Consider the following 20923-nt stretch of genomic DNA (forward strand, 5'->3'; position numbering starts at 1 on the left):
TTATTACTAGGAAATGCAAGAAGCCTTGAACAGAATGGAAGATTATCTTGGCATCACTACCTGTACCAATTGAAAGCAAAAAATGGGTCACGATACAAAAATTCTCTTCCCCTAACATACCATCCAACCCAACATAAGCTGATCAGTTATTTTGAACTTTCACATAGGGGTTACTAGAATAAATGACTATACTGAACTCGTACTCACCTTATGCAGTAATTTTTAAATCCTATCACGATTGGCTTGAATTCCCCTTATACAGTTCTTTTCGAATGAAACAGATGCATCTCCTAGTAACCTCAGTGACTGTCAATGAAGAATCAAGTTAGTAACACATTGATTAGTAGAACTCAGCAAACAAATTTTTTAACCATATAAATTTTACCAACTGAAAACTCTTCTTTTATCTTGCAATAAGCGTGCTAGTAAATTCTGTGACTTTGTTTGAGATTTGTGAAAAGTAATATTACAAAAAAATAATAATAATAATAAAAAAAGAAAAATAAAATTTTTTTGATGAGTATTACAATTTTCTAATGGTTATGAAACTGTTTGTTGATGATACGGCCAAATATTTACATTATATAACATGAACAAAGACGTATAGACTACACATTACCTGAGCACAAACCATCGTGAGGGCCTTACACTGAGTAGGGTTAACCTTACCCTAAAATAGAATAAAACTTAAGCTAAATAATAAAAAGTAAATGAAAACTAAGTGCTAACTTTGCAATTACAAGTTTTAAGAATTTTTCTTTCTTTTTTTATCTTTTAGCAATAGAAATAGAAAATAAATAAAAACTACAAGTTGAGAAAAGGACTTGTACAGGTGTAATATTGCTGCTAGGTCATTTTCAGGTTTATTACTGTATAAAAGTACGATAAAAAATACACAAATAATTACCAAAGGGATTAAATAGATTTTATGCTAACACATGCATTCATATTTTCCAAATTGGTAAAATGTTGCATTCATAAAATTTCCAAATCAGTAATTATATCATATGTATAAAATTTCCAAATCGGTAAGCATATATCATATGCATAAAATTATCAAAAATGATAAAAATATCACATGCATAAAATTAAATAAAAAAAATATCGCATGCATAATTGATTTCCAAATTGGTAATATAATATCATATGCACAATCAATTACCAAATGTGAAAAAACTATAGCAAATAAATACCAAATTGGTTAAAAAAATCATAACATGTGGGAATAATTATCATAACGGTTAAATATTGTAACATGCATAAAATTACCGAATTGGTTAGAATTTCTAAACAATGCAATGATCAAATTTAACTCCTCAAACCACATGAAATAACAAGTTGATCCATTCCCGTAACGCCTATGACTTTAATCAGCATTAAACTTAGAAAGGGAATAAAAAGAAACTTGTGGTTCCAAGACAATAATAAAGAAAAAGAATCTATGGGCTTAAAAGAATGGAAACCTGAAAGTGCAGCGAGCGTAGTGGTTATTGTGAAATATTCCTTCAGAACTTTGAAGGGACTATGTTAACACCAATGTATTGCATTAGCCAAAAACACGTTTGTGAAAAAGAGACCCAAGGGAAGGTTTGGCTATGCGAGATGGCTGTAGAGTTCATTCGTGGGTCGAGGAAGCTCCTAATGAGTCGAATCAAAGGCCAAGAACACTACGTCATGTTGCATTTTTTGTGACACCACAATTCCGCTAAAAACGATTGCTGAAGGCTGTTGTTAATTGCGGCAGCCTTCAACTACGTCATATTGGGCCAAAAATGACTATCCAGGACAGTCGCAAAAAGAACTCATTTTAAAAGGAGTGATTTTTTAATTGCGACAACCTAAAATAGTCAAAAAAAACAACTGTCTTTGACAGTCAGAAAAAAGGACAGTCAAAACGACTGTTTTTAATAGTCGTAAAACACGACGGTCTTGGACAGTCGTAAAAAATGACGGTCTTGGATAGTCGTTTTTCTTGATTTATAATAAAAAAAAAATTCTGAATTTATAAATTGAGAAAATAGATTATTAAAAATAATATTTTTCTGAAATACAAAAAACACTGCCATCAATATAGAAATGTATTTATTCTCAAAAAACTTCTTTCTACTACCATTCGTATTCACTAACATCTCTAACATTTAATACAATGTACTCAAATAGAAAAAGGTATTGTTGCTTGTTTTCTCTCGTCTCTGATATTCGATACAATTGAAAAAGAAATGAATGCTAGACTTGTTGCTTATGAGTCCTTGTCCATCCTGATCTTTCCACCTCTCTTATTACTTCTCACAATGATTCAAGCTTGGACATAATGTTCACAATTGATTGAATGTCGGGATGCTTGGCAACATCGTCTTGAGCACACATTAATCTCAAACCAATAGCTTCCTTGGCCTCATTCTCTGCATACTTGCATTGTAGCCGTGGGTCTACCAATGTGAAGTTAGCAATAATTATTACTAGGAAATGCAAGAAGCCTTGAACAGAATGGAAGATTATCTTGGCATCACTACCTGTACCAATTGAAAGCAAAAAATGGGTCACGATACAAAAATTCTCTTCCCCTAACATACCATCCAACCCAACATAAGCTGATCAGTTATTTTGAACTTTCACATAGGGGTTACTAGAATAAATGACTATACTGAACTCGTACTCACCTTATGCAGTAATTTTTAAATCCTATCACGATTGGCTTGAATTCCCCTTATACAGTTCTTTTCGAATGAAACAGATGCATCTCCTAGTAACCTCAGTGACTGTCAATGAAGAATCAAGTTAGTAACACATTGATTAGTAGAACTCAGCAAACAAATTTTTTAACCATATAAATTTTACCAACTGAAAACTCTTCTTTTATCTTGCAATAAGCGTGCTAGTAAATTCTGTGACTTTGTTTGAGATTTGTGAAAAGTAATATTACAAAATAATAATAATAATAATAATAAAAGAAAAATAAAATTTTTTTGATGAGTATTACAATTTTCTAATGGTTATGAAACTGTTTGTTGATGATACGGCCAAATATTTACGTTATATAACATGAACAAAGACGTATAGAGTACACATTACCTGAGCACAAACCATCGTGAGGGCCTTACACTGAGTAGGGTTAACCTTACCCTAAAATAGAATAAAACTTAAGCTAAATAATAAAAAGTAAATGAAAACTAAGTGCTAACTTTGCAATTACAAGTTTTAAGAATTTTTCTTTCTTTTTTTATCTTTTAGCAATAGAAATAGAAAATAAATAAAAACTACAAGTTGAGAAAAGGACTTGTACAGGTGTAATATTGCTGCTAGGTTCATTTTCAGGTTTATTACTGTATAAAAGTACGATAAAAAATACACAAATTAAACAACACAACCCTGCCAATTTAGAATATCATTTAATACAAAACTTGTACACCAATAAACAAGCTTTGGATAAGCACAATAGATTGACAGTTGTCCAATAAAAAGTTGGGAAAACCCAACCATATCATGCCTCTATCATAACAGAACCAACAATATGAAAGTGCCCTCGATCCGCAAGGTGCGCGGATCCGCTTTTGACCTTTGAGGTTTGGGCGTCGCCACCTAGTAATTACGGTCTAGGAACCGAATAGAGACTCGAAACGGATAAATCAACTAATCTACCAAAAAATACGGATTCGAGGATCGAGTTACGGGGTTGGAAGGTGTCAAGCACCAACCTCGCTCGGCCAATGCCGGTCTCTACCTATCCCAAATAAGACTATATTGCTAACAAAAAACCTAGATAGAAAAAAAAAAAATAAATTTTACCTTCGAACGCAACAATTCTACTCCCTCAGATCTGGTAAAACTGCTCCTTGTATCATATTCCTTGCTTCGTTCTGTCTCTAGATCTAATTTCTGATCTCCGAGGCAAGATTTTCATTTCTTAGATCTGGATTCTTCAAATTTTTTTATGGATTTTGGGGTGTTTTTGAAGGGCTTCTAGGTGTTTTTCAAGCTAAAATCGAAGTATGGGTGTTAGGTAAGGAGTTGGGGCTTCAAAATTAGGATTTATGGGAGCCTAAGGAGGCTTTTTGACCTATTTCTCTTGGGATTTATTTTTTGATGCGAAAATAGGGTGTGAGGACCCCTATTTATCGATTTTTTTAAGGGTTTGTTTAGATAGAATTAGTGTTTAATTATAATTCTTTTAATTAGAATTATTTTAGTTAAAGTTATATTTTAATTACAATTATTTTAGGTAGAGTTATATTTTAATTATAATTGTTTTGGGTAGAGTTATATTTTAGTTAGAATTCTATTAAATAGAGTTATTATTTAATTAGAACTCTATTAGGATTTTGACTTTTGATCTTATTTGATTGAGTTTAAGATTTTGACTTTAGTCTTACTTGATTGACTTTAATATCTTGACTTTGGTCTTACTTGATTGACTTTAATTTTGACTTTACTCTTACTTGATTGACTTTAAATTTTTGGAGAACCCCCCTCTATTATATCTTTAATTCTTTAGACTCCCAAATGGAGGGGTCCTTGAATAAATATCTTGGCAATCATCAACAATTTTAACTAAAAGTCTGATTGATCAATTTTTTTGGTTCAAAATTTTAAATTAATTTTATTAATATTTCACTTTAATTATCTAATATTTTATTTATTAATTTCAAAATTTTTAATTATAAAAATTATAAAATTATCGTTTTGCCCTCGGAGAGGACTTTTTGTGTTTCAAGTCAGTTTTTGATGTTCTAGGATGTTTTAGAATCAATTTTTTGTAAGGAATTCAATGGCAATATTGGTTCGTGTCATTTATGATATTTTTTATGTGGAATGGTCGTGAACTTTATGAGGAGTATTTTCGTAATTTTGTCAAATTCTATGAAAATTGGAGAAATGATTTATTTGGTTTCGATTTGTTATTTTATGTGTTTGAATGGGTTTTCCTAAACGTAACGTAGGCTCTAGGGATATTTCAAGATTAATGATATTTTGGTAATTTGATCATTTTTTAGTGATTTTTATCGTGAAGCTTCTTTTTGTCTGAAAAATGATAATTTCTAAACTTTTGGGGTGATATTTTCCTAGCGTAGCGTGGTTTCTACAGTTTTGTCAGTTCGAGATACCTCATCTGGATTTCTGAAATATATTTGGTAACAAAATAAAGCATTGGAATAAACATCCATCATTGGGAACTATTGCGATCGGGTTGACGAGTTGATTAATCAGGCGGATGCAAAAATGGGGTGTTTACAGATGCCCCTCTTTGACAGAGGATTGAAGCAAACTAGATAGCAAATCTATTTTGGTAGATAGTGCGATATCCGAATGCCAAAGCTAGTGACAGTTAATTTTGCAGCCTGATTTAGCAATTCGTCGGGATGTTCAGATCCTTGAGCGTAAAACTCTCCTCGAACTAAAAGGTTGTCAGGTCCTTGAATGAGAACTCTCACTAACAATATCAGATCCTTGAATTTTAGAAAATTCTCCTTGACTAATGTAACAACTATGGAAGTGTGTGCACTTAAAAATCTGAGATAAATTTCAAAGATTTAAGTTGGAACTAAGTAAAATCTGAGCACAAAGTGAATATAAATTGAGCATAAACTGAGCATAATCTGAGCATAAACTGAGCATAATCTGAGCATAGATTGAGCATAAACTAAGCATAACTGAGCATAATCTGAGCATAATTTGAACATAAACTGAGCATAAACAGAGCATAATCTGAGCATAATTTGAACATAAACTAAGCATAATTCCGAGAAAACCCTCAATGATAACTGAGCATAATTCTGAGAAAACCCTCAGCGGTAACTGAGCATTGTTCCGAGAAAACCCTCGGCGGCATCTGAGCATAGTTCTAAGAAAGCCCTCGGTGGCATCTGAGCATAATTTCGAGAAAGCCCTCGGCGACAACTGAGCATAGTTCCGAGAAAACCCTCGACGGCATCTAAGCATAATTCTGAGAAAGCCCTCGACGGCATTTGAGCCTAGTTTCGAGAAAGTCCTCGACGGTATCTGAGCATAGTTCCGAGAAAGCCTTCAGTGGCATCTGAGCATAATTCCGAGAAAGCCCTCGGCGGCAACTGAGCATAATTCCGAGGAAGCCCTTGGCGGTAACTAAGCATAATTCTGAGAAAGCCCTCGGCGGCAGCGGCAACTGAGCATAATTTGGAAAAAGCCCTCGGTGGCAACTGAGCATAGTTTCGAGAAAGCCCTCGGCGGCAATTGAGCTTAATTCTGAGAAAACCCTCTGTGGTATCTGAAATCGCTTCGACCTGTTTTCCATCAAATTGTGGATAAGGGTCCGATTGGTAAATGGGGAATAAGGAGTTGCCACCTAGTTTAGGTCTAGGAACCATAAATGACTCCGAAAATGGATTGGGTCGGTCCGCAGATCAGAGAAATCGGTAAGGGGTCAGATTACGGGTTTCGGAAGGTGTTAGGCACCGAACCCGCCCGATCGAGATGATCGGTCTCTACTACGATTCAAACTATCCTACGGTCAACAAGTAGAGACTAAAGTCAAGGTTATGGTCTAATCATCATTACTATCATCATCAAATTATATCGAATGTGTCAAACGAATCTCAAGGCCAATATTCTACTAAGTATTACATGATTCTCGACTTTCGCATCAAAATAGAAAATTTTGAAAAAGCCTTAATTATAATTTATGCTCCAAAATCCATGTGGTAACATTTCCATCCAAATATACAAAGATTTTCTGAATGGACTAAAATAGGAATTTGTGAAAACTTTCTAAAATGGAAAATTGGGAGTATGAAACTTCTAATTTGGGAATTCATGAAATTTCTAAATTAAAAATTAGAAATTTCCTAAATTAAGAATTTATAAAAATATGGAAAGCTTCCAAATTTGAAACTTGGAAGAATAAACTTCTCAAATAGAAATTTCCAAATATAATGAGTTCCCAATTAGAATTTTATAAAAATGATTTCCCAAAATAGAAAATTATCACATATGATAAATTCAGAAATTAGGAATTCATGGACTTATGAAAATGATTTTCCACAATAGACATTATGAACATGGACTTTTCAAATTGGGTAACTTGCAAGTATGAATTTTCTAAAATAGAAAACTATGAGCATGCATTTTTCATTTTTACTTTGGAAAACAAAAAATCGTTATGAGGGCCACGTGCCAATTTTATGGAAAGCATTAACCTTGAACTCCCCATATACACAAAAATCAGTTCTCAATTCTCCTTGTAACATCGACCAATCAACCCATATGCACCCTCATATAAAAATTATCCCGGCCCTCTCCACATGCACGATAATTAAGGGATCACCCATTAGATTTTCATGGGATAATTAATTTACCAATGCTCTAGGAATGAATAATTAGAACACCAAATTCACTTATATCCCTCTTTGAAATCAAAATTAAATTAATCATCATGCATGGATGAGTTATCTTGACTTAGAGATAAGAGGTGAATCGATTAATTACATGGTTTCAAGGGGAAACCAACAAGCCTGATTTATTATCAAGGCATAGACATCCCGTTCATTCCCTGCATGTCAATGTTAAAAAAAATTACAAATCATCTCTTGATTCGAATGTCCATGCCTTGATATCATATGTATACTTCCCGAGTCATATTTGTTTACAGAATACACGCTGCCACCCACTTTTATTTGACCTGCTATGATAACAAGATAATCAGCATCATTAAACAAAATACTAAGAAAAATCTCACCTTTAGATAATGATGGTTGTTGAATTTCCTTCAGAGTTCGAGAGTGTGCGTGAGGCTAAACTTGAATCAACATGAGGTCGACATAAGTCCGAGATAAAAATGTTGTTGTGTCTGTGGAGACGAGGACAGAGCAGAGGCGTCCTTGTAGATGCTGCTGGTCCTTAAGATAGATAAAAGATAGCAAACTGAAGTGATGACGTCAGGGAAAGAAAGAGGAGTCTGTGAAGAGAGCTCGAGTTCAGGAAAGAGAGAAAGGAAACGTGGGATTGGCTGCTGGTTAAGGTGTTGCAACACCAAAGATTAACGCGAGGTTAAGGTGCTGTAATGGTGGTATTAGAGGGGTCGAAAAAATGTGATAAACTAGGGGTTGAAAGTTGCTGCTAATGTAGGCTACGTTGCAGGGATAAGGAGCAACGATTGGGGGGTGGTTTTGGACGGTTTTAGGGGCTGGAATGGGTTATTTTTTTGGTGGTTGGGGCTGCTGAAGAAGGCGACAATTGGGCTGTTTTGAATGGTGGTTGGGGGCTGCTGGAGAAGGTGATGATGGGGGTGTTTTGAATGTTGGTTGGGACTGCTAATGGTGGAAATAATGGGGCTGTTCTACAGACTGAACAACCAAGGGAATGGGGGCTGAAAACGTGAGGAAGGAAGGTTGTTAATGGGGCTGTAATGGAAGGTGTTGAGACGATAGTTGGAGAGGAAGGGTGATTGAAAGAGAGTGATGAAGGCTGCTGTGTGTTTGAGACGTTTTTGGGAAAGGATAGGGGCTATTTTTGGCTGCTATAAGAAAAGAGCAAAACAAGAGGGAAAAGAAGAAGATGAGGCTGAGAAGAAGAAGAGATGGAATGGAGATGGGAGCTGGTTGTCTTCTCTATTAGTGGCTGCACAAAACGTGGGAAGAAGGACCTTTAATGGCTGCAAAAGATGTGGGAATAAAAGTATTAATGTCTTTTTTTCTTTTCTCTTTTTGTTTTTGCTATTTTTTTATTATTCTCTGTACCAAAAACATCAGCCCTCTTTTATGGCTTTCAAAATGTTCAATCCTCCTCGCTCAAGAGAGAAAGCTCTCTCCCATTTATAGCATGCTCTTGCTATTTTTTTATTTTATCTCTTTTTCTTTTTCATTTATTTTTTTCCATTTTATTTTTTGTTCTACTTTATTTATTTTTTTATTTTTTTATTCTTTCTTTTATTTGATTATTCTTTGACCGAATCAAAGAGGGAATATCTCTCTTTTAAAGTTTAGAAATAATGGGACCATGATCCCACGCTTCACAACACGTGGCACATTGGTAGAACATTATTGATTAAATTTCGATTTTTAATTTTCGTTGATGGTTTGGGTTTCGATTTTTAATTTTGGTTTGATTTTAATTTGATAGATTAATTGTGTTTCACTTTTCGATCTTGATTGGTTGATTAAATTAAGATTTTAATTCGATTGGTTAATTATGTTTTGATTTGGATATTGATTGGTTCATTGAGTTGAACTTAAGCTTGAATTTTGATTTTTTAATTTGTTGATTGGCTTTAGTTGGGTTTTGATAGAATTTTGATTCAAATTGGTTAATTGATCTTTAATTTGATTTTAAAATTTATTTTGATTTAATTTTGAATTTTAATTTGAATTTCAAATTGATCTTAAATTTTAAGTTGTCGATTAAATTCTAATTTTAGTTTAATGGTTATTTTCAATTTTCAATTTTTTTTATTTGATTGTAAATTTTAATTGATTTAAATTTTAAATTTTAAATTTTAATTTAATTTTGATTATTCGAGATTTTTATTGAAGTCTTTTTAATCCTTTAATTGTGTTTTCCTAAGCGTCATGGTTTCTAAGAGTCGGACATCGAGGGGCGTTACGGTCATTTTGTGATTTTTCATAAATTTCTCTGATTTCATCGATTTGGGTCCCGTTAGACACAAAATCATGTTTTGAATGCAACGGAGGTACTTTCAAGATTTTTCGAAGATCTGAAATTCAAGAGGGGTATTTTTGTCATTTTATCAATTTTTGTCTATTTTGGCGTGAAGTTTCTTTTAATCCCAACGTGATTATTTCTAAGTCTCGAGGTTATGCTTTCCTAGTATAGAGAGGTTTCTAAGTTGTCCAAATGTGTAGCAAGCCTAAGTGTACGTACTTGCTAAATCGATTGTATGGGGCAGCGATCCTTAGCAGGAATAATTCTATGTCGCGTGTCGAGGAGAAAGAGTAGAATAAAATTAGAAGACAAAGAAAATTGAAATGAGACCTCTCACAAGCTTTCAAGTTTTTTTGCGCTCATCATTAGGAATCCACAGCAACCGGGTGACGGATTGCCAAGTCAGGCGGATGTAAAAATGGGGTGTCTACAGTATCTGGTTGAGTAAAACTGAGAATGAAGGAATAAATCTGGGAAAGAATGATTGAAAATGAATCTGGAAAAGAGTGGTTGAATCTGGGAATGAATAGATCTGGGACCTAATGAATGCCCTATCTCTTATGTGAGATACAGAATGCGTTTGTTTGAACCTCAAGGTTTTATCCAAAAGTTTTATGAATTTAAAACCCGAGTTTTTATTTCTTTTGAACCTCAAGGGTTTTTCAAAAAACTGTTATCAAGAGGGTAACCTTAAGTTTGGGGTTGCTATTATCTTTTAGGATTAACATTGCTCAGAAATAAAATGCCCCTAGTTTGATAACAAACATGACATTGGAGATAATTGAATACATCATGCAAAAAAAATGCCCCTAGTATAAAGGGGAAACTACATATTTAGAGGAAAAAGAAAATACCCCTTGTATGACAGTTTGAAATATTTGATTACCACAAGTGCAATTAAGATTCAACTTTTAATTTTGATTAATTTTATTAAAGGTTTTGAGTAAGGCTCAAGAGAACAAAATTATTTCCTTTTGAGACTCATCATAGAATTCACTTTTCTTTCTCTTGATTCACTTGGGGAAGTAAAAGTTTTCAGATCGATCGTAGACGAGATACTTGTGTCTTCTGAGTCTGTGCTTGGTTTAAGCTAAGTATTGAACTTGACTATTCGGACTTCTAATGTTTCAGTTCGGACTGCTCTTAGTTTTTCTTCTGTTTTGCTTTGTTTCTCTATCTTTTGCCTAGATCGTCTTTTCAGATTTTCAATCTAGCGAGTTTGCTCTAACTTTTACCTAGATTGTCTTTTCAGGTTTTCAAACTAGTGAGCTTTCTTTTTTCCTTTGCTCTGATTGTTGCTAAAGTTGTCATTTCGGATTTTCAACCTTGCGAGCTTGCCTTAATTTCTACTTAAGTCGCCCTTTTCGGATTTTCAACCTAGCTGACTTTTTTTTTTCTTCCTTATGGAATTGCTATCTGATCATGCTTTGTATCTTCCTTGACTTTTCGCACGGTACATAGGAGGACTTTTATTGGTAAGCTTAAGACTGGGTATAAAAATGAAGGGGATTTTGAGGCTAAAAAACCCGAATGCCCCTTGTGTGACATTTCTTTTATTTTGCCTTGAATTTTCTTTCCCATTTTGAAGATATTTCTTTTCTCTTTTGAATTTTTTTTTCATGTGTGGGGAAATAGAGATTTTATTTTATTTTATTTTGATGTGGTCGGGCCTGAAGTAACTTCTCAGGTTCCCTCCGTACCCCAGAATTTTGGGATTAGACTAAAACGTAGTTCGAATCTTCCCTCCCCTAGGTTAGGTTATCGGGCTAAGAAAGAAAAAGGCGTAATTTTTCTTTTTGAAAAGGTTGCAAAGGGGTTGAGAAATGATATATTAAACTGGATAATAGGAGAATTTATTCGGCCAAAGATGGTCTCCTTAAACGTAGTACTGTTTGATTTGGTCAAAGTTGGTTGGTGTAGACACCCCATTTTTGCATCCGCCTGATTAATCAAGTCGTCAACCCGATCGCAAAGGTTCCCAATGATGGATGTCTATTCCAATGCTTTATTTTGTTACCAGATATGTTTCAGAAATCCGGATGAGGTATCTCGAATTGACAAAACTTAGAAACCACGCTACGCTAGGAAAATACGACCCTAGAAACATAGAAATCATCATCTTGCAGACCAAAAAGAAGCTTCACGATAAAAATCACTAAAAATTACGAAATTACCGAAATACCCCTAACCTCAAAACAACCCTAGAGCCTACGTTACGCTTAGGAAAACCCATTCGAACACATAAAATGACAAATCGGAACCAAATAAATCATTTCACCAATTTTAACAGAATTTGACAAAATTACGAAAATGCCCCTCATAAAGTTCACAACCATTTCACACAAAAAATTTCATAAATAACAAAAACTAATATTTCCATTGAATTCCTTATGAAAAACCGATTCTAAAACATCCTAGAACATTAAAAACCGACTTAAAACGTGAAAAGTCCTCTCCGGGGGTAAAACGGTAATTTCACAATTTTCATGATAAAAAATTCCGAAATTAATAAATAAAATATTAAATAATTAAATTTAAACATTAATGAAATTAATTTAAAATTTTGAACCTAAAAAATCGATTAATCGGACTCTCAGGCAAAATTGTTGAGGGTTCGTGGGATATTTCTTTAAGGACCCCTCCATTTGGGGGTCCAAAGAATTAAAGATATTTTAGAGGGGGGTTCTCCAAAAATTAAAAGTAAATCAAGCAAGACTGAAGTCAAGGTATTAAAGTCAATCAAGTGAGACTGAAGTCAAAATTAAAGTCAATTAAGCAAGACTAAAGTCAAGATATTAAAAGTCAATCAATTAAGACTAAAGTCAAAACATTAAAAGTCAATCAAATAAGACCAAAAGTCATAATAGAATTATAATTGATTAATAACTCTATCTAATAGAGTCCTAACTTAAAAACAATTCTACCTAAAACAATTCTAATTAAAACATAATTCTACCTAAAACAATTTTAACTAAACACAACTCTAATTAAAAGATCTCTAATTAAACACTAACTCTACCCAAATCAACCCCTAAAAACATCTATAAATAGAGGTGCTCACACCCTATTTTCGTATCAAAGAAAAAACCCTAGAAAAAGTAGGTGAAGAAGCCTCCATAACCTCCCCAAAACCCTAATTTTGGAGCCCCAACTCCTTCCCTAACACCCCTACTCCGATTTTAGCCTAAAAAACACCCAAAAACCTCTCAAAAACATCCCAAAAATTCACAACAAATTCGAAGCATCCAGATCCAAGAAGGAGATACCTTACCTCGGATATCAGAAATCAGATCCGGAGATAGAATGAAGTAAGGAATACGGTACAAGGAGCCATTTTCACCAGATCTGAGGGAATAACACTTTTGCAAATCAAAGGTAAGTTAATTTTTATTTTTTTTAATCTAGGTTTATCATTAGCGATGTAGATCTATTTGGGATAAGTAGAGACCGGCATTGGCCGGGCGGGGTTGGTGCCTAACACCTTCCAACCCCGTAACATGATCCCCGGATTCAGATTTCTATAGTAGATTAGTTCTTTTTTATCCATTTAAGGGTCAATTTGGTTCCTAGACCGTAATAACTAGGTGGCGACTCCCAAACCTCAAGGGTCAAAAGCGGATCCGCACACCCCGCGGATCGAGGGCGCTTTTAGTGGCGACTCCACTGGGGACATTGAGGATCAGACTTGAAAAACCTCAAGTATGGGAGCATTGCTAGTAATCCAGTTTTGTTTTAGTTTATTTTTTAGTTAGTTTCTTTTTATTATTCGTGTATTGTTTTTATTTTTGTGAGTATGTCATTAATTATCTGATTCTACCCGGAGTACTTAGATCCAACATGTTAATCTTCATGATTTAATCAAGGGCTATTCGGAATGATTCTAAATAATGCGATATTTTAATATGGATAATTTTGTTGATGGTGGAATGATGATCATTGAGAATGGGATAATGAAAAGAAAATGATTTTTTTTTTCTCTCTCTCTCCTTTTGGGGTATGTTGATCCATTTTTGGATAACAATTTTTTTTAGGAATCATGTTTGATCATGTTTTTTTTTTTTAAAAGAGGATTTTTTGTTTTTGTTTTTGATTAGTTATTTATTTTTTCGCTTATTAAGTAAGTATACATTTTTTACTAGGCAAGATACGCTTTTCATTGACAGCATAAAGTATTTTAATTAATTAAAAAAAAAAATTCTAAAATTTTTTTTTCTGCCAACAGAAGCTTTTGGCGGTGTGTGCTAAGTAAATCCACTAATGGTGTGCTGTTACTAGAAGACCCCTTCTATTTTCTCTATTTATCATTTAACCCATATAAATCGTTTTGTTTTAAAAAGAAACCATCATCTTCTCCAGTTGGTTCTCAACAGAGATCGATTCCTCAAGGGTTTCAAACCCCTTTTTTTGGTTGCGAAGTTCGAACGATCCAAAGCCTGGATGTTTGAGCCTACTTTCGACCTCAAAACGTCTTCTTAATCGGTTTTCAGCCGTGTTCTTCGCGTTTTCAACAGAGGGCGATCGGTTGGTTCATTCAATCCGATCGAACTTCCATTTTTAGCGATTTTCAGTTTGTGTTTCTTCGAGTTTTTCGACAGAAACCGATCGGTTTCTTCCTTCAGACCAATCGGACCCTCGATTCTAAATGGTTTTCAGATTTGCTCATCGTGTCTTCAACAGAATCCGATCGGCCTGCTCTTTCAAACTAGCCGAACCTTCTTTTAATGGGTTTTAAGACCATTAATGTTTGGAAAAAGTTTCTGATCTCGTCTTATTTGGAGATGCAAAATTTGGAATCGATGTATCTTTTGGATGAGTTTTGCCTATTCGATCGGTAGAGGATCTTAAGGAACGGCCAGGTTTTACGTTTTCAAGACATAAGAGAACCTACCATTACTCTAAACTGGTTCCTCCCGATCGTTCCTTTTTGCAAATTTCCTCTGTGAAATTATGGAAATAAATGTACCTGTAGATCAAAAGGATAGGAAAAGATTGGAAAATGATAGATTTTGAAGGAATTTACAGACACCATTCGCCAACCTTTGGGAGAGAAAATTAGAGTTTCTACTCCTCTGTTTTAATTCATGTCTTGCGATCCCCTCTTAGTAAACTGAGTCGGAAATGGGTGGAATGATTCGAAATTTGAATTGGAAATTAAGAAGCAGATTGAATTCGATGACTTTTCAATGATTCAACTTGGGTTCATTCAGTTTTGACATAGTAAAATCAATTGCCGCTCGAGTTGTTTAAAGTTCACTGGGTTCAAAAGTTTTTTTTTAAATGAAAAAAAAGAGAAAAAATGTATGATATATATGAAGGGGAGGACTACTAACAACAGATTATACTTGGCTACTAAGAGATCCTCGTGGTCACGCCAATACACCATCAAGTTTTTTGTTTGGCATAGCGAATTTCGATGGTTTTGTTTCATTTTTATTTTTATTTTTATTTTATTCTATTTATTTATTATTTTTTTTTTCAAATTTTGTAAATAAATGTTTTCTTTTAAGTTTTAAAAAAAAAATGATTTTTTATTGTTTGATAAAAGGCTTTGTTTTCAATTTTTTTTTTTATATTTTCTTTCTCATCATCTAAAGATCATCATAACCTCTCCTCCCAATGATTGTCACTTCATTCTTAATTCAACATCCTCAGAAATATTGGACTTGGCCAGGGTTACCCCGAAATAACCTTTTGATTAGATCATGAAAATCACAAAATTTGTGCCTATTGCGATGATTAAATCTAATTAATTATTATAGGCCCTTATTTATTAATTGATTTGCTGATTGATGAATGTTAAAGATGTGCATGTTTAAGCTTAAATTAAACCATATGAGTATGTTTCTAATCGATGATGCTTGCACTTGTATGATTTAATATCCTCTCTTGATTGGCTTGATTGGACCCATGGGCCCACGTGTTTGAAAAAAGCCCCGGGCACACCCCACCTTGTTTTGCACACACCACATGCACGTTTACTGTTTTGAGCACTTACACGTCCCATATAGCCAACGTGGCACTAGTGCGTGGCCCGGTCTCTTCGGAGATGCGACGTCATTCATGAAACCCACAACTCCAGTCACGTACCTTAGGGTATATCGAACTGGGGCATCAATACCGTCTGATCAGGTGATTCTGAGAGGTATATTGATGTACCCAGGCTGGAGTGACCTGAGCCTTTGACCTATTGTAAGCCACACAGTCACATGTCCCGATTGCCAACGTAGTACTAGTACGTGGTCGGTCCCCTCGTGGGATGCCAAACCATTTATGAAAGCTACAACTCTTGACTCGTACCCGTGGGTATAAAAGGTAATCTAAGTATATCAATTGCACTTTTTGGTCAAAACCGGTGCCTAAGCAGATCTTGCCCCGCTGTACCCTACTGTACGAGGGGGATAGACTACATCTATTCTAGATGAGAGGTATTTAAGTGGGCCCTTCCTCAGCATTGTGCGTCACCTCTCAACTGGAGATCAAACTAGCTGTTTTTGGCTTCAGAGAAGTGAATTGAGGTTTTAGATTATCACCTATACGGTATATCAAACCAAGTCACCACGTATCGAAATATATAGGTGTGCTTGGGCAAGGGTGGCCAGATAAAAATGCATTGCACGTAGTAAGCTTAGAGTCTAGAAACCTTCCTAGTAGGTCACGACTCGAACTTATCGTGGGTGTTCCCGGGTTGTTCATTGAATGGAATCTTATGAGACTTTGTGATTGATATGGATGTATGTGAATGATGAGATCAGAGTGTATGATTGTCCTCAAGGATAAAAAATATTATTTTTGAAAATCAAAATGGGTGCACCGACCCAATAAAAAATCCATCTCTTGCAAATGACCCAGCCCAACTCGATCCAACAATCCTGATGGACCGGGCCATTTAAATCGAAATAGAAATCAAATTTTCAAAGAAGAAAAATAGTTTACAAAGGGAAAGTATTTTTCAGAAAAAATATTTTCCAAAAGAAGTGTTTTCCAAAAAAAAAGTGTTATTATCTAAAAAAATGTTTTCTAAGAAAAAACGTTTTCCAAAAAATATTTTCCAAGAGAAGATACTTTCCAAATAAAAAACTATTTTTCAGAGAAAAAATATTTTTCAGAAGAAAATGTTTTCCAAAAGAGAAGAAAAAGAAGGAAAAATAATTTGTAAAAGATCTATTTTTGCATGAAAAGTTTTTATGGACCTTGGAAAACTACCAAAAAAATGTTGTAAAAAAATAATCAGATTTGTAAAATAAAAACATTATTTTCCAATATTTTTCAAGAGTGCAATATAATTATTTTTCTTCTGAATAATCATTGAATGGACGAATTTTTTAATGGATTGGTGCACAAAATTCAATAAAATCTCAGGGTTCATTTAAAATGTTATCAAGGGGGTGACACTGAAATTGGTTAAATTCACCTTCAAAGAGGTTTAAAGGTTATCATTGTATCTAAGCTCAATCGTTTATCGTCTAGCTAGGGTTGTAAATCCGGTCAGTTAGAGTAAACGTCAATATCAAATCAACAATCAGAAATGACCTCAAAATTTCTCAACATCGTCCAGTTGTTCTTTGAAGATCATAGTGCTTCAATCCTATCGGTTATAAGCAATATCTCAGTCCTCAGTCCCAATCAAACTCGTGTGGGTACTTGTCTTGAGTTTTCATGAGTCATTTGGGTTAACCTGAGTCTTTTTTTTCCAGCAAGGTCATGTTTTCTTTTAATTGAGTCTACTCTTTCCTATTGAGTCAAGTTAGTTCTTCGAGTTTATAGAGGTGTCTGTTGCTCCATCTGAAATTGATCGGATAAAAGAAATTTTTGAATACCTCGAGCGCATTAACGAATTAACTAATAATTTGATAGATTTCGTTTTTGAACAAGAAGATAAGAGTCAGGCTCAACCTTTAATCGAGAAAGGAAAGGTCATTGACCTCGGAACATAAATAAATTCCTAAAGAGATTCAAATAGAAACCATCTTGTCTCCAGAAGAACAGAAGGGGATAATGAATTTTCTTAGAAATTTCGAAGACTTGTTCACGTGGGCCTATGAGGATATGTTAGGTGCAAGTTTGGGTGTTGTTCAACACGGAATAGATACTTGTCTATATCGATGGAATCAAAGAAGATGTTATAAAATGTATCAGCACTATCCTTACTACATCTTGAGTTTCAATCACATATTAGCAGTCGATATGGGGATACCTTTTGAACTGATTTCTGATAATGGGTCGTACTTCAAAGCATAAATCATTATTCTATGTTTAAAGTTGAAGATCCGAAAGCACAAATCATCCCCCTACCGTCCTCAGATCAATAGAACGGTTGAAGCAGTTAGTAAGAGTCTCAAGACTATCATCAGGAAAATATGTCAATCACATCGAGATTGGTCAGAAAAATTATCATTCACGCTATGGACATATCGAACTTCAATTCGATCCTTTACTGGAGCTACTCCCTACTCCTTAGTGTATGGCATGGAAGTAGTCTTGCCAGTTGAAATGGAAATTTCGTCTCTCAGGGTCTTGTTGGAAAATCATTTGTTAGGAACAGATTGAGTTTGACAGCAGTATGAAGAATTAAACTTGATCGAAGAAAACGAGTTAAAGCCTTGTATCATGTGCAAGCTTATCTAAGAAGAGTCACCCGTGCATTTGACAAGAAGGTCAAAGCTCATCATTTACAAGTCAAAGATTTAACTATCAGACTTCAAAGAAAATTGAACACTCCTCCTCGATTATAGGAGAAAGTCTAAATTGGAAAAATTCATTCATTAAGGAAATACTGTCTGGAAAAGTCGTCAGACTTTAAGATCATGATAGAGGTGAACTACCAGAACCAACCAACCTTGACCAGATCAAGCGGTACTACATTTAAGGAGGCCATCTTTGACCGAATCAATTCTCCTGTTACCCAGTTCAATATATCCTTTCTCAACCCCTTTGCAACCTTTTTCAAAAAGAAAAATTATGCATTTTTCTTTCTTAGCCCGATCACCTAACCTAGGGGAGGGAAGATTCGAACTACGTTTTGGTCTGATCCCAAAATTTTGGGGTACGTAGGCAACCTGAGAAGTTACTTAAGGCCCGACCACACCAAAATAAAAAATAGATTCCCCGATAAAGAAAAAATCTAAAAAGAAAAAAATTCAAAAGAATGGGGAAGAAAATTCAAGAAAAAGTTTAAATGAAATGCCACACAAGGGGCATTTGGGTTTTTGAGCCTCAAAATCCCTTTCATTTTATGCCTAGTCCCAAGCCTACCTATAAAAGTCCTCCTAAGTACCGTGTGAAAAAGTCAAGGAGGGTAGTAGAACATGATCAGACAGTGATTCTAGAAGGTCAGAGGAAAAGAAAAAAGATAAAAAAAAATGATGAAGCCTGCTAAGTTGAAAATCCGAAAAGGGCGACTTAGGCAAAAATTAAGGCAAGCTCGCAAAGTTGAAAATCTGAAAGGACAACTTTGGCAACAATCAGAGCCAAGGAAAAAAAAGAAAAAGCTCGCTAGATTGAAAACCTGAAAAGGCGATCTAGGCAAAAGTTAGAGCAAGCTCGATAGATTGAAAACCTGGAAAGGCGATATAGGCAAAAATTAGAGCAATAAAAAAAAAAGAAGAAAATCTCAAGCTGAGAGCAGTTCGAGCTGAAACGTCAGAAATCCGAATAATCAAGTTCAATACTCAGCTTAAACCAGGCATAGATTCAGAAGCTACAAGTATCTTGTCTACGATCGATCTGAAAATTCTTACTTCCCCAAGTAAACCAATGGAGAGAATGGTGAATTCTATGATGAGTCTCAAAAGGAAATATTTTGTTCTCTTGAGCCTGACTCAAAATCTTTAATAAAATTAATCAAAATTAAAAGTTGAATCTTTATTACGCTTGTGGTAATCAAATATTTCAAATCTTCATACCAGGGGCATTTTTCTTTTTCATCTAGATATGTAATTTCCTCTTTATACCAGGGGCATCTTCTTTATGATGTGTTCAATTATTTTCAATGCCATGTTTATTGTCAAACTAGGGACATTTTGTTTTTGAGCAATGTTAATCCTAAAATGAGAATTCCAAACTTAAGGTTACCCTCTTGATAGCAGTTTTTCAAAAAAATCTTAAGGTTCAAACTCAGGTTTTAAATTTACAAAACTTTTTTGATAAAACCTTGAGGTTCAAACAAATGCATTCTGAATCTCACATAGGAGATAGGATATCCATTATGTCTCAAATTTATTCATTCCCAGATTCAACCACTCTTCTCCAGACTCATTTTCAATCGTTTCTCTCCCAGATTTATTTCTTTGTTCTCAGTTTTACTCAGTCAGTCTCCGCCAAGGGTTATCTTGGATTTTGCTCAGTTTCCGCCAAGGGTTATCTTGGATTTTGCTCAGTTGCCGCCAAGGGTTATCTTGGATTTTGCTCAGTTTCCGCCAAGGGTTATCTTGGATTTTGCTCAGTCTCCGCCAAGGGTTATCTTGGATTTTGCTCAGTTGCCACCAAGGGTTATCTTGGATTTTGCTCAGTTGCCGCCAAGGGTTATCTTGGATTTTGCTCAGTCTCCGCCAAGGGTTATCTTGGATTTTGCTCAGTTGCCGCCAAGGGTTATCCTGGATTTTGCTCAGTTGCCGCCAAGGGTTATCTTAGATTTTGCTCAGTTTCCGCCAAGGGTTATCTTGGATTTTGCTCAGTCTCCGCCAAGGGTTATCTTGGATTTTGCTCAGTTTCCGCCAAGGGTTATCTTGGATTCTTGCTCAGTTTCCGCCAAGGGTTATCTTGGATTTTGCTCAGTTGCCGCCAAGGGTTATCTTCGATTTTGCTCAGTCTCCGCCAATGGTTATCTTGGATTTTGCTCAGTCTCCACCAAGGGTTATCTTGGATTTTGCTCAGTTTCCGCCAAGGGTTATCTTGGATTCTTGCTCAGTTTCCGCCATGGGTTATCTTGGATTTTGCTCAGTTGCCGCCAAGGGTTTTCTTGGATTTTGCTCAGATACCGCCAAGGCTTATCTTGGATTTTGCTCAGATACCGCCAAGGGTTTTCTTGGAATTATGCTCAGATACCGCCAAGGGTTTTCTTGGAATTATGCTCAGATGCCGCCGAGGGTTTTCTCGGAACTATGCTCAGATACCGCCAAGGGTTTTCTTGGAATTATGCTCAGATACCGCCAAGGGTTTTCTTGGAATTATGCTCAGATGCCGCCGAGGGTTTTCTCGGAACTATGCTCAGATACCGCCAAGGGTTTTCTTGGAATTATGCTCAGATACCGCCAAGGGTTTTCTTGGAATTATGCTCAGATGCCGCCGAGGGTTT

At 35.1% G+C, this 20923-nt stretch overlaps 1 long non-coding RNA gene across 1 annotated transcript in view; it reads right to left on the bottom strand.

Annotated features, from left to right (window-relative positions):
• Positions 1 to 2233: 2233 nt before the first annotated feature.
• The window catches only part of LOC147406123 (uncharacterized), a 48391-nt gene continuing 29701 nt past the window's right edge, over positions 2234 to 20923 (bottom strand). The window contains exons 4-6 of the long non-coding RNA XR_015175768.1: positions 3073 to 3123; positions 2661 to 2759; positions 2234 to 2513 (exon numbers count right to left, since the gene is read on the bottom strand). This is a non-coding gene — a long non-coding RNA (uncharacterized LOC147406123). The remainder of the gene's footprint in view (positions 2514 to 2660; positions 2760 to 3072; positions 3124 to 20923) is intronic.

Source organism: Akebia trifoliata, chromosome 3 (genome assembly GCF_017979445.1).
Source record: "Akebia trifoliata isolate Shusen 1 chromosome 3, ASM1797944v1, whole genome shotgun sequence".
Lineage (NCBI taxonomy): Eukaryota > Viridiplantae > Streptophyta > Magnoliopsida > Ranunculales > Lardizabalaceae > Akebia > Akebia trifoliata.